Source organism: Protopterus annectens, chromosome 7.part0 (genome assembly GCF_019279795.1).
Source record: "Protopterus annectens isolate FY-2018-M chromosome 7.part0, PAN1.0, whole genome shotgun sequence".
NCBI lineage: Eukaryota > Metazoa > Chordata > Ceratodontiformes > Protopteridae > Protopterus > Protopterus annectens.
In genome coordinates this window covers 92,592,501-92,607,161 of record NC_056739.1, presented here as the reverse complement: position 1 = coordinate 92,607,161, position 14,661 = coordinate 92,592,501, and positions in this window count along the sequence as shown.

Here is a 14,661-nt window from a genome sequence, read left to right as displayed (position 1 = left end):
TTCATTATGTGTACAGCCCGGTGTTGTTCAGGTGCTGGTTAACCTGCTGTCCAATGTGAGCACAGCCCAGTGTTGTTCAGGTGCTGGTTACCCTGGTGTCCAGTATGAGCACAGCCCGGTGTTGTTCAGGTGTTGGCTACCCTGCCGTCCAGTATGAGCGCAGCCAAGCGTTGTTCAGGTGCTGGTTACCCTGCTGCTGAGTATGAGCAGAGCCCGGTGTTGTTCTGATGCTGGTTAACCTGCTGTTGAGTATGAGCACAGCCCAGTGTTCTTCTGGTGCTGGTTAACCCGCTGATGAGTTTGAGCACAGCCCGGTGTTGTTCAGGTGCTGGTTTAGATTGGGTTTGAATGATTGGTCTGTATCTGTTTGTCTCAGAGCCACAGGTGTGGAGCTCCAGAGCTTATAGTCCTGATAAGAATGAGTGACTCCTCAGTGGTATTGTTGAATTTACTTATGGTGAGAAGATGCTTGTCACCTGAGAGTAAAGTGTGCATGTGTGACTTTTGCTTAATGGTGTATTTTAGCCCAGGACAGTTTTCTAGCTTTTAGACACGATTATGGGTTCATTAACAGTTGTGAGTAGGTTAAGTGATTAGGAAGTTCAGTCCAGCTTAGTTGTTTCAGGACTAGTTAGTAATGTGTCTTGTAGCACACAAATCTAGCAGTTTATTCATTTGAGAGGCTTGTAGATTAGGAAACATTGGAGATGCCTAGGGAAGAATTGAGGGCATATGAGCAGTGACAAATACTTTGGAAATTAGTTTCAATGTAGTTGTGTAGAGCACTTTAGTGACATCATAAAGGTATTTTATCACCTTCTAAAGTTGTGTGTAGTGACAGCATTGAAAACTACAGTAGTTTTTGCTTTCCAGCACATATTATGCAGACCAAGTCAAATGTCTTTCTAAAACAAAGAGAGATTAAAAAAGTGATGAGATCTTCTTGATCTGTGGCAGAATAATAGGTAGAAAGGAGATTATTGTCTGGAGAAAACTAACCTCTGGGACAAGGTTAACTACATGCGGTGGGTGGAGTTATCCTTAATGGTAAAAACTGGTATGGAAGATTTAGATATGGGCTGTAATGGCCCAAACCCTGTAGTTCTGTTGGATTTATAGTGGTGGAGATTTGCCATTTGTTCAGTAACCAAAGCTTTTGCAGAACAGTACCATACACTTGTTTGGACCTATATTGTGGCATAAATTAAACTACCATCAGAACAGAATACAATGCAACCAAAGCATTGCGTCCTCAATCAGTGGAAAACATTAAAATCTACAAACGAGAGTGTTTCTGTTGTTGGTGGGGGGCTGGGGGGGATATGTCTTGTGCATTTCTATAATACTGACTGTCTGCATATACTCATGCTGAGATTGCACAGGAGTGGACATCGAGGGAATGTCCTTAGGCCCCCTGATACACATTCTTAATGATGTTACAATGTCATATTTTGATAAAACAAGAAGTCTTTTTTTCTGCGTCAGTGCATTCCACTTAAGTCAGAGAATATATCTGTCATCACTCTAAAATATAAAAACTTAGCTATCATCTTCCACAAATAGTCAAAATTAACAATGCAGTTCTTCAACTACTGCCGGTACAAAATTAAATGCAAAATTAAATTACAGGAGTTCAAAATTACAAAGTAAAGGAAAGAGCTACTAAGCAGTTTTTGTAGAGAGGCAGCCCACCTTCATTCTTACTTACCCACATTTCTATGTATATGGATGATAAAATCACACAGCCCTGAAGATAAAGGGAAATTTATGTCACTGTAGTTAAATCAAAAGGTGCTTCAACAAAGTATTAGTTTAAGGGTGTGCACACTTATGCAACCAGCATATTGTACATTTTTTGTTTCTTATATTTTTCCCTAACAGATTTGTTTGTTTTTCAATTGAATTGTACAGGTTATAGGTCAGATTAAAGGTGGGAAAAGTTCTGAAATGATTTATTGTGGTCTCATTTTTTTATATCACAAAAACCTGGCATTTTAACAGGGGTGTATACACTTTTTATATCTACTGTATATATATATATATATATATATATATATATATATATATATATATATATATATATATATATATATATATATATATATATAGTTACCATTCATATAGTCAAATGGCCAGAATGTCGACTCCCAGAACATTGAGACGACAAAGTCGCAAATTCACAACAGCGAAATCCCGGAACATCGAGTCCCACCTCTGGGAAAGTAACCACTTGGCCTCCACTGCTGACCTTTGACCTTTTTTCCACTGTAGTATGATCTTGGAGTTGGAATATTTAAGTAGGGGTGTGTGAGGGGGTGAAACCCCCCACTACATTGGATTTAATGTGTGTAAGTTGTTGTTTTAGGGAATTCTGGCTAAGTGGTTACATTCCTGGAGGTGGGACTTGATGTTCCGAGATTTCACTGTTGTGAATGTGCAATGTTGTCATCTCGATGTTCCAGGAGTATCACACACACATGCACATACACGCACCTCATAGTATCTGCCATTATGGTGCCTGAAATGCTACAATAAAAAAAGCTGAATTGCAACTTGAGCAGGATCAAGACCGTCCAAAAAAAAAAAAGATGAAGTGTAATCTGATTTTAGTGAGTCTGTTAGTGCAGCACTGAAGTGTGATCTGAAAAGGCCTAATCTCTCCATCCAAACAAGACCATGCTTTTCTGATTTGAGTTTCAAAGTTTCACTCATTGGCTTAACTGCTCAGAGAAGCATGGTAGACTGAAGTGTCGCCCACAGAGATGGTAATTTGTAGATTGGAGGGTGCACGCAGAGAGTGTAATTGGGATTTCTGTTTTATTTTTATGGGCAGCCCATGCCCCCAGCCAACAGTGAGCCCTAAGCAGCTGCTTAGTTTGCCCTGTGCTGGATCCAGCCCTGACAGAAATGGGCCCCATTCCTAAGTCAAAGTATGATTAAAATTCATGAAATTAGTATTGTTTCAGTCTTTGATGGTAGCCAAAAGTGCTCTTCAGAACACCAACAGTGTGAACAGAATTGACTCCTTCTGCAATTCATATGGAGTTATATTTATTGGTAGCTTATCTAAATATGGACGTAAATTATTTATTTATTTTTATGAGACCCCATTGCTCTTACTACTGTTAGAGCTGTCTGGGTATTCTTCTTCCACATTACCCTCATTTTTGTCTGCAAATCCTGGTATTTTATGACTTTGTGTCTCTTGTACATAAGACACTACAATCACTGTGTGCAATTTCAGTGATCATTGCTACTTTTGTCTTGTTTTCATGAACTACTATATCTGGTTTTCATAGATTCATAGTCTGGTGCTAGGCTAATGACCCAGGGGACCTTTCTAAGCCTAGTCAAGTTTTCCTGAAAGAATAATGATGTCCTGTATCCAAATAGGACATTGAGGGCCAGGCATAAGCTGCCTCCATGCATAAGGGACATGGGTGCCAGGCCTGGTGTAAATTTATTATTTGCCATCCACTGGTCTAGGTTGCATTTAAACTGGTTAATAGACAAACTCAGCTTCACATGGATGGGAAGCCTGTTCCATAGGAGTGGCAGTCTCTGGGATACATATCAGTCTCTCCAGCATGTACTGCTTAATTCACAGAGAACATTCAGGTCCCTAGACCATTGTTTTTTGAACTGTTGGTAATGGGTGATCCCATGTGACATAAACGTCATCATTCTCTATAATGTTTTGTGGCTCATGTTTCCAATGCTTCTCAGCTGCTTTAGCACTATAATACTTGAATAATCCCTAATGCAAAAGTTTTGTCACATTATTATGTCTTTCAGTATACAGGCCCCCTGCCATTTGTGTATCACACCTAGCAACAATATGTACGACAATTTCCATTTCTGTTTTACAGAACCTGCATTTGCCTGTTTCTCTCACATGTTCAATGGACTTTGTAAACCAACACATACATAGTCCACCATCCTGGGACGCCAGTATTAACCTTTCATCTTTTGGGTTAAATTCACCTCTCCTTAACCATTCCTGCATCAGCTCCTGAACGACATGAAGTTGTTCCAGGAGTTTTCTGTACTTGCAACGTATTTATGCCTTTCCACATTTCTTGCCTTCTCGTGTGATCCTTCTCCTTATATTCTTTCCTTTGTTTTTTGGCACATTAACTTGCTGCCTGATTTTTGTGCATTTCTATTTTGATTTCCATTTCTGCTTGACACCAATATGCTTCTGCTAAACTAAGCAGGGGAAGTCATCTTAGACTTGTTCTCCTCATGTTTTAAAACTTTTGCTATGTTTGAATCTGAAGTCAGCAGATATGTATGCAGCCCTGTGATTGCAGATTTATACCTATAAGCAATTTCGAGGAGGCCCATATCTCCTTCAGAATGAGGAATATATAATCTTGGTATACACTGAATTTATATATCATTTGATAAGCCTGAAGGATTTTTCTTGTTTCCTGTACAGCTATTCAAGTACCTCTTGGAGTCAGTCAATCACCCCAAAACTTTAAGTTAGAACAGAAAGAGCAAATTGTTTTATAACTTGGACTTTGTTCCCAGATCTCAGAGTTGTTTTTCAGTATTAATTTTAGTTTTCTAAAATATACCTTACTGAGATTGTTTGCACTTGCTCATGTTGTACTACAGATCCATCATCATCATCAGCCCCCATTTTTTTCTACATGGAGTCGAGGTATTGTGTTAACTATCACCAGCTCTTTCAGTTCAGTGCCACACTCCTGCCCTCTTCAGCAGTTATGCTTGACTCTCACAGCTCTTCTTTCACACAATACATCCACCTCTTTGCCGGACATCCTCGCTTCCTCTTACTTTTTCTTGTCTGTCCCAAATCTTCCTCACCAGATTGTCTTCTGCTTTTCTACATGTGTTCAAACCACCGTGATCTATTCTCTTTGATCTTTTCTGCAGTTGGAGCTACTTTGGCTTCTGCTCTTATGTCCTCATTTCTTCATCTGTCCCACAGTGTGCATCCTATCAATCTTCTCAGGCACTTCATTTTCATCACCACTAGCTTCTCCAACTGTTCTGCCTTTACTTCCCAGGTTTTTGTAACATACAGTAGTACTGGTCGCACCCCTGTCTTGTACACCTTACTTGTTCAGCTTCTTTGGCATTCTTCTGTCATAGACTGTACCTGACACTCTATGCCAGTTGGCTGCAACTCCTCTGATACTAGCTTTGACCTCTTCATTCAGACTTCCCTTCTCCTCATCCACTCCTCCTAGATACTTGAAGCTGTTTACCTGTTCCATTATCTTCCCTTCTATCTCTATTCTCAGCTTCTCCTGATTTCCCCAATTTGCTGCCATTACCACTGTCTTATCTGTGCTTAATTTTATCCTGTGTGCCTTGAGTTTTGCATTCCATTCTCTTATACTTTTCTAAAGTTCTTACTCAGACTCTGCCTGTAATGCCACATTGCCTGCAAACAGCAACTTTGTTGATCTGCCCCCTCTGATCTGTGTGCTAATGTAGTCCATCACCAGTATGAACAGAAGTGGGCGGAGAGCTGAACCTTGGTGTACCCCCCACTCCCAATGGGAATCCCTCTGTGAGGCCGAACACTGTTCGTACTTGAGTCATTGGGTCCTTGTACATATCCTGCATTAATTCTTCCAGTGTTTCTGGGACTTCAAGCCACCACAGTACTGCCCAGATCTGCTTTCTTGGGACCTTGTCATATGCTTTCTCCAAGTCTAGGAATGCCCAGTCGGACTCTCTCCTCATCTCTAACTTCTTCTCAAGTATCTGCCCCACTGCAAACATCGGGTCAGTTGTACTACATCCTGATCTGAATCTGAACTGCTCATTTCCCATCTTACATTCTACTATGCTGCATATCCATTTATCAATCACCCTTTCCAGAACTTTCATGCAATGTGATAGGAGTTTGATGTCTCTGTACTGCCCACAGTTGTGGATGTCCCCTTTGTTCTTGTACACTGGCACAAGTATGTTTATTCTCCAGTCATCTGGAATACACCTTTCTGTCCACACTGCTATGAGTACCCTCAGGGGCCATTTCTCCCCTATCTCCCTCAGCATCTTTATCATATCTGCTGTAACCTCATCTGAGCCTGCTACTTCCCCTGACTTTATTTTCATCTTCATCTTCATTTTCCTTAGTGCTGTACTTACTTTCTCTAGGGTGGACTACTCTTCTTTGCTCATTGTAGGCTGTTTCTGGGGCAGTACAGCTTCTGTGAGGTTTTCTTCATTCAGAAGCTGCTGGAAATACTCCTTCCATCTGCCTTTGATGTCATATGGACTGGTGAGCAGGTTGTTGATGGCATCCCTTATGAAGGGTGTCTGACTATCTTCTTTATCTTTCTGTCTTTGCCTTGCAACGTGATATAGTTTCTTTGTGCCACTTACTGAGTCACTTTTCAGAAGTTGGTAGAGTGCCTCCAACGCCCTATTCTTTGCTATTGGAGATGCATCATCATTTCCCATATATTTATCCACTCCCTCCTGCTCAGGTTCCTTTATATCACATTCCTCTCCCAGAGTGATATTTACTTGATGCTGCAGCTTTCATGCTTTAAATGTTGCTTTTTCTACATTTATCAAGACCAAATTACATTTTTATATAATCTGAGAAAGTTTTGACCTCTTGCAGTTGTGCTTTTAGCTCCTCATCTGATGAACTATACAGTTTTAAATCATCCACAAAAAAAAGTTGAGAAGTCTTTATACTGTTGTTTTCTGGGAGCCAAATTGTAACCATGACCTTATTTTAGGGACTAATTGTTCCATTATGCTGTGACATAACCTATGTTATACATTCTGCACTAAATGCTTCACTTCACAGGTATTCCATAACTTCAGCTTTTATTTGTTTAATGTCTGCTTTACTAATTTGTTCTATGTTCCACCATTGTGATCATATTTTTTGTATTGTGAAATTTTCCATATCTGGGTGCCTTTGCCTGTATTTCTCTTCAGATATCTTTGTATCTGCTTTTTTATATTGATTAGTTTGGCTTTCAACTTTGCATAAATACTGCACCATATCAGATCTCTCTTTCTTTCTCATGTTCATATGTCTTTTCTATACCTTACAAAAATCTGTAGATTTGTTCTTTATATTTTTTGCACTTCCTCTGTCACATCTTTTTCCAAACATCTCAGCGTTTCTTGGTCTATATAATGTTTTTCATGGATCTGTTGTACTTATGAACACAAATCTGCATTTGAAGCTTTTGACAGTTTTTCCTTGTGCAAGTATTTTTCTTTCTGCTAATTTCTTTCTTAATCTTTTTGAATATCTTCTATAAGAAATTCTGGGCTTCTTGCGTAATAGTAACAATACTCAATGTCTTCCTTATCCTCAATAGTCCACTCTATCATCTTTATGGCTCTTTTTAGGCCTGCCATTTTTGATTTTGTTTTGTGGACTACTACTTACTTCTACAATACGGGGGGGGGGGGTCATACTCCCCCTGAGCCTGGCCTAACCCCACTGCAGGATTTTTTCCTTCTCTTCTATATTGTCATTTTTTCCATTCCAAGCAACAGTGAATATACCCAAATTTGGGCACTTTTTTACCCTGGGATTTGTGCACCCAGCTGTCTTTTTTATTTTTAACCTACTTTTCTCCATGATATATGCTGTATAACATACATTTTATATATCAGTGTTGTCTTGGTGAGACTTTGTAGAAACAGGGTCTACCTTATGAAGGTGATCACCAAGACTTGAGGATGAATTCAGATCCAGCAGTACTGCTCTCCTTTGCTTTCTGGTTTTAGCAACTCTCCATTTGGACTTCAAGTTCCAGTCTCTAATGTTTAAAAAAAGATCAATTTCAACTGCTGGGTAGGCTGGATATCCCAGGAATGCAGTCCTTTTTGTGGCAGTAAAAGGGAAGAGATTTTATTCAAGATTCTTCCTGGTACCACAAAATGAAAAATCTTGGGAGGGCCATTTGGGATATGACAAATATGAAAAAGATTGCCAGAACAGTCCAGAAACTTGATATTACAAATTTCATACATTTCTTAAGGCAGAATAAATTTTTTGGTAACTTTGAACTTCCAGGATGTCTGCATTTGCATTCCCATAGCTCACAGGCAATTTCTTAGGTTTCAGGAGGGACACTCCCATTATGAATTCACCTCCTTGCCATTTGGCCTTTCTACTATTCTGTGGTACTTACCAACTGCTAGTTTCAGTTTTCCTCATGTAAGACTGTTGTGTATTCACATCTCTTCTATCTTAAATAACTGCCTAATTTGGGCAAATTGTTTGCAGAAACTACAACAAGACATTTAGTAGATAGTGAATTTCCTTCAGAATTTAGGGTTTTTTTGCAGCTACCAGAAATCAGCTCTGACTCTTTCCAGACCATAAGATTTCTGGGGTTATAATGGTCACCAACATTTTGCAATATAACCCTTCTGCTTGACAGTCTGACTGATGATGGATTTTACTTTGTATCTGTCATCAGAACCTTGCTGAAGTCTGTGGGTTGCATATTTTCTTTCATTTTCAGTGTTCCCAGCTGCAGACAGCAAATAAAAGAAGATAAGAATTATAATTATGCAGCCTTTAGAACCAAAGCTCACAGTCTCCAGAAGATGGTCCACCACTGATTATCACTCTGATGAAGGAGACGCAGTCTTGGTACAACTGGAATACATTCAGTCTCAGTCAGACTCTACTTTTTAGTTCCTCCACTTCTAGACCAGAGGCTCACCACAGATGACTTACACTATCCTTGGGAAGTGCATTTACAGAATCTCACAGTAAAAAGATTGTGGACCAGATTCAGTAAAGCCTTCACTAAGTGTACACGATATGTATTCAATAAAATTCTTATCACATTTTTTATGCTTTCTAGTCACTCAGAAAGATTACATTAAGTATACATATAGTCTACACTCTGTGGTAACCTTTATGAATACCTGTCAGTATTTAAAGCTGCAAAAAATCAGTAGGAAAACTAAAATTAGGGGGAAGAAGGTGTAAGTTATGTCTGTGTTGCCTGTTCACTCAGAACAGTATACACTTAGTGTAGGTGTTATTGAATCCCATGGTATGTTTTTCTTTTCAGATGAAATAGCATATTAACTTCAGAGAGAGATGCTGGCTATGCATCTTGTCTTGATAGCCTTTAACTAGCTGTAAGTCATGGATCTTAACAGACTGTCACAGACCACACCACTATAGAGTGGTATGTTAGCATGTGGAGGTAGACCAATTTCTACTCCATCTGCAGACTGGCCGTGAGCATCTGGGGACAAATAATGTAAATGAAGTGTAATCATTCCAAGCCAGGAAGATATGCCAACAAAACATTCTAAGCAAAGTCATTTCAATGCCTTACAAGTCAAAACTGAAAAGAAGCACTTCTTATCATACCAATGGAAAGATAAAGGCACCTAAACGTAGGGCGTCATTTCCTTTAATCTAAATCAATACTATTTTTCTTCTACACACTTTTTTGCAGCCTGGCAGCTGTCACCAGTGGATTTTCCATCATTTGGAGTCAGAATCTACTGTATGGATTTCCTTTAACTCCTCTAATTCAGATGTTGCTCTCAAAGCCCTTAATGAGCAAAATGTCCATAGTTCAGTAAACTGACATGACTGTCAATGTCTTATCTTATTACCACTTTGCACAGGCATTTATCTCACTGGGAAGGTGAAGTACTACATTTGTCAGTTTGCTGAAATCATTTTAGCTTGAGAGGTTTCCAGGTTAATTTCTTGGAACTATCTGTTTTCTACAGAAGTATTATTCATTTCATGACAATTTCAAAAGCCTACTATCAGAAAGTTGTATAATTCTAAATCAACTAGACTTTCTCACTTCCGAGACCAAAGCCATACAAGCCTGGGTAGTGGCTTAGATGGGTAAAGCTCTGACTGAACTATTCTCTGTCTCATATCGCCTACTTAAAGGTGATCTCTGCTTGACTTACAAAGCCATGTCTGACCCAGATCTGTTAGAAATGCTACATCTAAAGAAATCCCAATCCCTCCGCACCACACACTCCAGAGACCTCAACCTCATTACCACAATCAACGGAACAAGCTGGAGGGACAGGTTCATAACCCAGAGACTGCCCATGCTATGGAACAGACTTCCCATACATGTCAAACAGAGCACCAAACTGGCCCTCTTCAAAAGAAATCTTGATGAGTGGATGAGAAATAGAAAATTCACCCCGGGGATCACTCCAGTGGCTCTGCTCGACAGAGGCACTGGGAACTAAGGTCGGCTGGCATGAAGCCAGGGTAATCCTATGGGCTAGGCTTGTAAAGGCTCCAGGGCCATTAGCCTAGTACACACATATGCACCTATGAACCTATGACTGTGACCCAGAGGAAGAAGATTCATTCAGTGACCTGGACATGGAGGATCTGAACAGCTTTCAGGAACAGAGCTTTATGCATTGCTTAATTATTTAGTTATTATGAAAAAAGACTATTTTATTAACAGAATTTATATGGCATTCCAAGAAAAACCTGACCTGTTTTTCAAGTGGACAGGATTTGGAAGTTTTAGTGTCTTAATTGTTGCCTTCCTGGCTTCTGCATTATCTCATATGTTTCATGCCAGTCTTGTATTTTTCTTCTCTTAGGTTCCCTCATTGTGTTTTTTCTTTTTAAAATTAAGGTGGTATTATCATTTAACTTTTGATGGTGTTTTACAAAAATAGAATGTTCCCTATAATGACCATTTGCTTTGTGCTCAAAACTGTCTGAGATACTAGTCACTGTAACCGTAAATTTTTCTGAGGTACTGTTGTCATATTTTTACACAAAGCCACGACAAGACTATGTTAGATATTAAGGATATCTGCAAGCAGCTTATCTAGAAAAAAGAGCATATAGTTATATTAAACTCTTAAATTATTTATCTGTTTTGCCAAACAATGGCAAGACAGAATATCTAAGCAGGTTGTCTCTGCATGGCTCTTCAATTGTAATATTTTTTCCTATTCCTAATTGTGGGAAAACCTTGCTTGAGGAAGTTAACATTAACTCTACCAGGGCTTGTTGGTTTCAGCTATTTTTTTTTCTTTTTCCCCAGGTATACAGACACTGATGATTTTTGTATTCTTCCCACTTTGTCCTAAATACATACCTGCCTGAAGCACTGTAACCTAGACCTGCCTGCCAATGTGGGAGGTTTGCGCTGAGCATGGCATGCCATAGGATTTTGGCCTGATTCTCTTTTCCTTTTCTGTGAAGACATGCTGAGATAGTGACAGTTAATGATATCCCTCCTTATCACTGTTCCAGTATTCATTACAACTGGGATATCCTGCTGAAGGTAGCCAAACATCCGGCCAGCATACCAGAGCCTTTATACTACCATGTGCTATATATCAGACATATGTCCTATATCTGGGCATAAGGCACATATGTGATGTATGATAGCCTAAACTCAGAACTTCTTTGCCGCCAGTTCGAACGCTACCTTGAATTCAGTCTGCAAGATGTTCGCCAAGTTGGTTCAGCTACCGCGGGTGTTGAAGATAAGTGCCCCATTGGGGTCTCTTCCTTTTTTCTTTTTTTCTTTTAATAAGTATATATTTATTTCCTGAAGGTAAAAACATACATCACATATGCAGTCCACTTTCATGGTGCACTGTTATCCACTGGTGTTTGGTGCTTTCACTACAGCATTCCATTTTGTTCAAAGATAATCTGATACAATAGGCTTATCCCAGAACCAGCAGTTACAACACATCAATATAATGAAATTACTTGCCAGAGTATTTACTGGGACTAATTATTGTACTTCATGTACCTTAGTTCATTAAAGTTTTTGTCAGTAATAACCTTACTTATTTAAAACCTTGCTGGTTCCTAATAATTTCCTGTGGTGAGGTGTTCCTTGTCTAACCCCACGTTGACTGATGTTTCGTGACAGCTTCTTCCTCTTGGATTGTCCTTTCCTCTCTTCTATTGTTCTAATGTTCGTTATCCTTCTCCCTTCTGATGTCTTAATCTTGATCTATTTCCTCCTTTATGTGCCATGTCCACATATGGTATCTACTGATATGCCCTTTAGGACTAACTAGCTCAGTCTCTTTAACTGACTTCATTATTGCTGGAATATCACCTATAGACAGCTCAGCTTGCGTTTTCCAGTTTTTGCTGATCAGTTTTGTCGTCACTATTTTAAACTTGCTTGTATAATCAAATAAGTGCCACTAAGTGCTTTTCAATACAATTCACTCCCATTTGCTGGCGGTGTCCCAAGAGATAATCATTCTCATTCTCTATCCAATCTCTCCCTAATATTCACTTTACTAAATGTTTCATCTCTGTTCAGAAGCTGATAAGTTTCCCACAGTCCCAAAACATGTCTTTCTAAGTGCCCACTTTTGAGCCAAAACAACTCCATCTCCAATCCACCTCTGGGAAGATCTTGTTTAACTTATCTGGGGTATAAAAATATTTATGCATACATTTCCAGGCAAAAATCTGGAATTTTCTTGCCTTAGTAATCTTGGCTGGTATGATACAAATCTCTTTCCATCTTTCCAGAATAATCATTTCACTTAGTACATCCTGACATTTTGTTAACAGTTTAGCAATGTTTTTCCCCTTCTTAGCATCCCTAAGCAGCTTTTCCTTCTTTCTCGCCTCCTCTATTCTGGCTTCTATAAAAATTTGTATTAGTTGTGTCTTTTCTTTATACATGGTTTCTCTTCTCTCTCTCATATTTTTCCTCTATACTAAATAGCTCACTGTGTTTTAACCATTGTCTCGGGTGCACTTTGTCATAGTCTACTTTTTCTGGCTGGGTCATGTTCCTACCCCTGTCCTTAATTGTTCTCAGTACAACAAGGTTTCATTATGTAGATGCCAATCCTTCACTGTCACAACATCAAATTGCTAATCCAATGTTCGCATTTTTATAGGTTTCAGCTCAGAATTCCTCCACTCCCCAAATTACTTCTCAGTTTCTCTGTCATTTCTAAGTAATTGCCTTTAATAGGTCTCTCTTTTAAGTGCAGCCACGTTTTAATTCCTGACTCTCGTGATTCTTCTCCATTAGCAGTTATTTCTGTTTTGAGGTATAATTGTTATTTTACATCAAATAAATTAGCCTCATGTGGGCAGCCCTAAAATAATCCTCCAGGTCTGGTATCTGCAAACCACCTTCCCCTTTTGGCCTTCTAAGACATATCTTGAAACCAGCTATCTTATAGTATCCTAGTCCCATTTATCTGTCATATACATGAACTCCTGTGCAAAATAAAGAATTATTGGGACTAAAAACATTTTTCTTGCCTGAGTTCTTTGGTCTAGGTCTTTTTGTATGGTTCCCCTTTATTTAGCATCCTCTTTATATACTGGTAATACACTGTTTCCATGCTCCCCTGGGATAATCTTTTGCTTTGTTTCTTAATAATACTCCTAGATACTTCATTTTATAGTGTCACCATAGATATGGGTATAATTCATGGGAGGACTGTAGTTTATAACTAATGCTGTGGATTTTTCTTTTGTTATCTTAAAGCCTGCTATCTATCTGAAACCTCTCATAATCTCAAATAATAAATGTATGTCCCGGTTTGTCAGAAATACTATAATGTTATCTGCAGATAAGGCCAATTTATACTGTCTACCCCCTTTTTGCCATCCCTGCATTTCAGATTGCCTAATCTTTATGGCTAAGGGTACAAAATACATAGCAAACAGCAAGAGGAACAGTGGTCAACCCTCTTTTTACCTTGTCAAATTTGAAATTCTCCTAACATCCTGCCATTTGCTTTAACTCTTCCTTGGGATCCCAAGTACATGTTCTGCAGTATCTCTATCGTTTGTAGTGGGAAGCTTATACTGTCAAATATCTCCCATAGGTAGGCCCAATTTACCCTATCAAATGCTTTCTCTGCATCAAGTCCAATCATTACTAGTGGTTTCTTCTTTTGCATCTCTGCCAAAATCATATTTGCCAGAAGAATATTGTTGAATGTTTGCCTATGCCTGACAAACCCACACTGATCTTGTTGAAGAAGTCCTGGCAGAATACATGCTGTTCTGCTTGCTAGAATCAAAGCAAAGATTTTATAATCATGATTTAGAACTGTTATTGGTCTGTATGACCTGGGGAGGCACAGAGCTTTGCCTTCCTTAAGGATGACCGATGTTACTACATCCAACCAAGATTTTTTTGTAGTTATGATAGCAACCCATTTAAGTGTTAACTGGTCACCCACAAGCTTCTACATTTCAGTTACAATTCCATCCCAGTCTTGTGTTTTGCCACTTGTTTGCTTTTTAATATTCTCTGCTTTTTCTTGACCTGTTATAAGACTAAATGATTTATGCCTTTCTTCTCATGTCAGTCTAGGTATCTCAAATCCCTTTACAAACTTCTTTAGTTACAAATCCAATTCTCTTCTTCAACAGTACTAGCATATAGACGCCTGTAGAAGCCATGGAACACCTTACCGATTTGCTCTGGATCTGTCGTTATTCTATCATGCCTTGAAATCCTAATATTAATTACACATCTTTCCACCTTCTGTTGCCTTACTTTTGGGGATAATATTCTTTGGAGCCCAGGAGTATTTAAGAAATACCTCAGTTTTACTACTGCCAAATGTGTTTCTATATCTTCTTCAAGGTTTTGCTCTCATTTTTCTTTTAGCCTCCCTATCTCCCTTTCTTCTTTTCCCTTGGTTATCTTT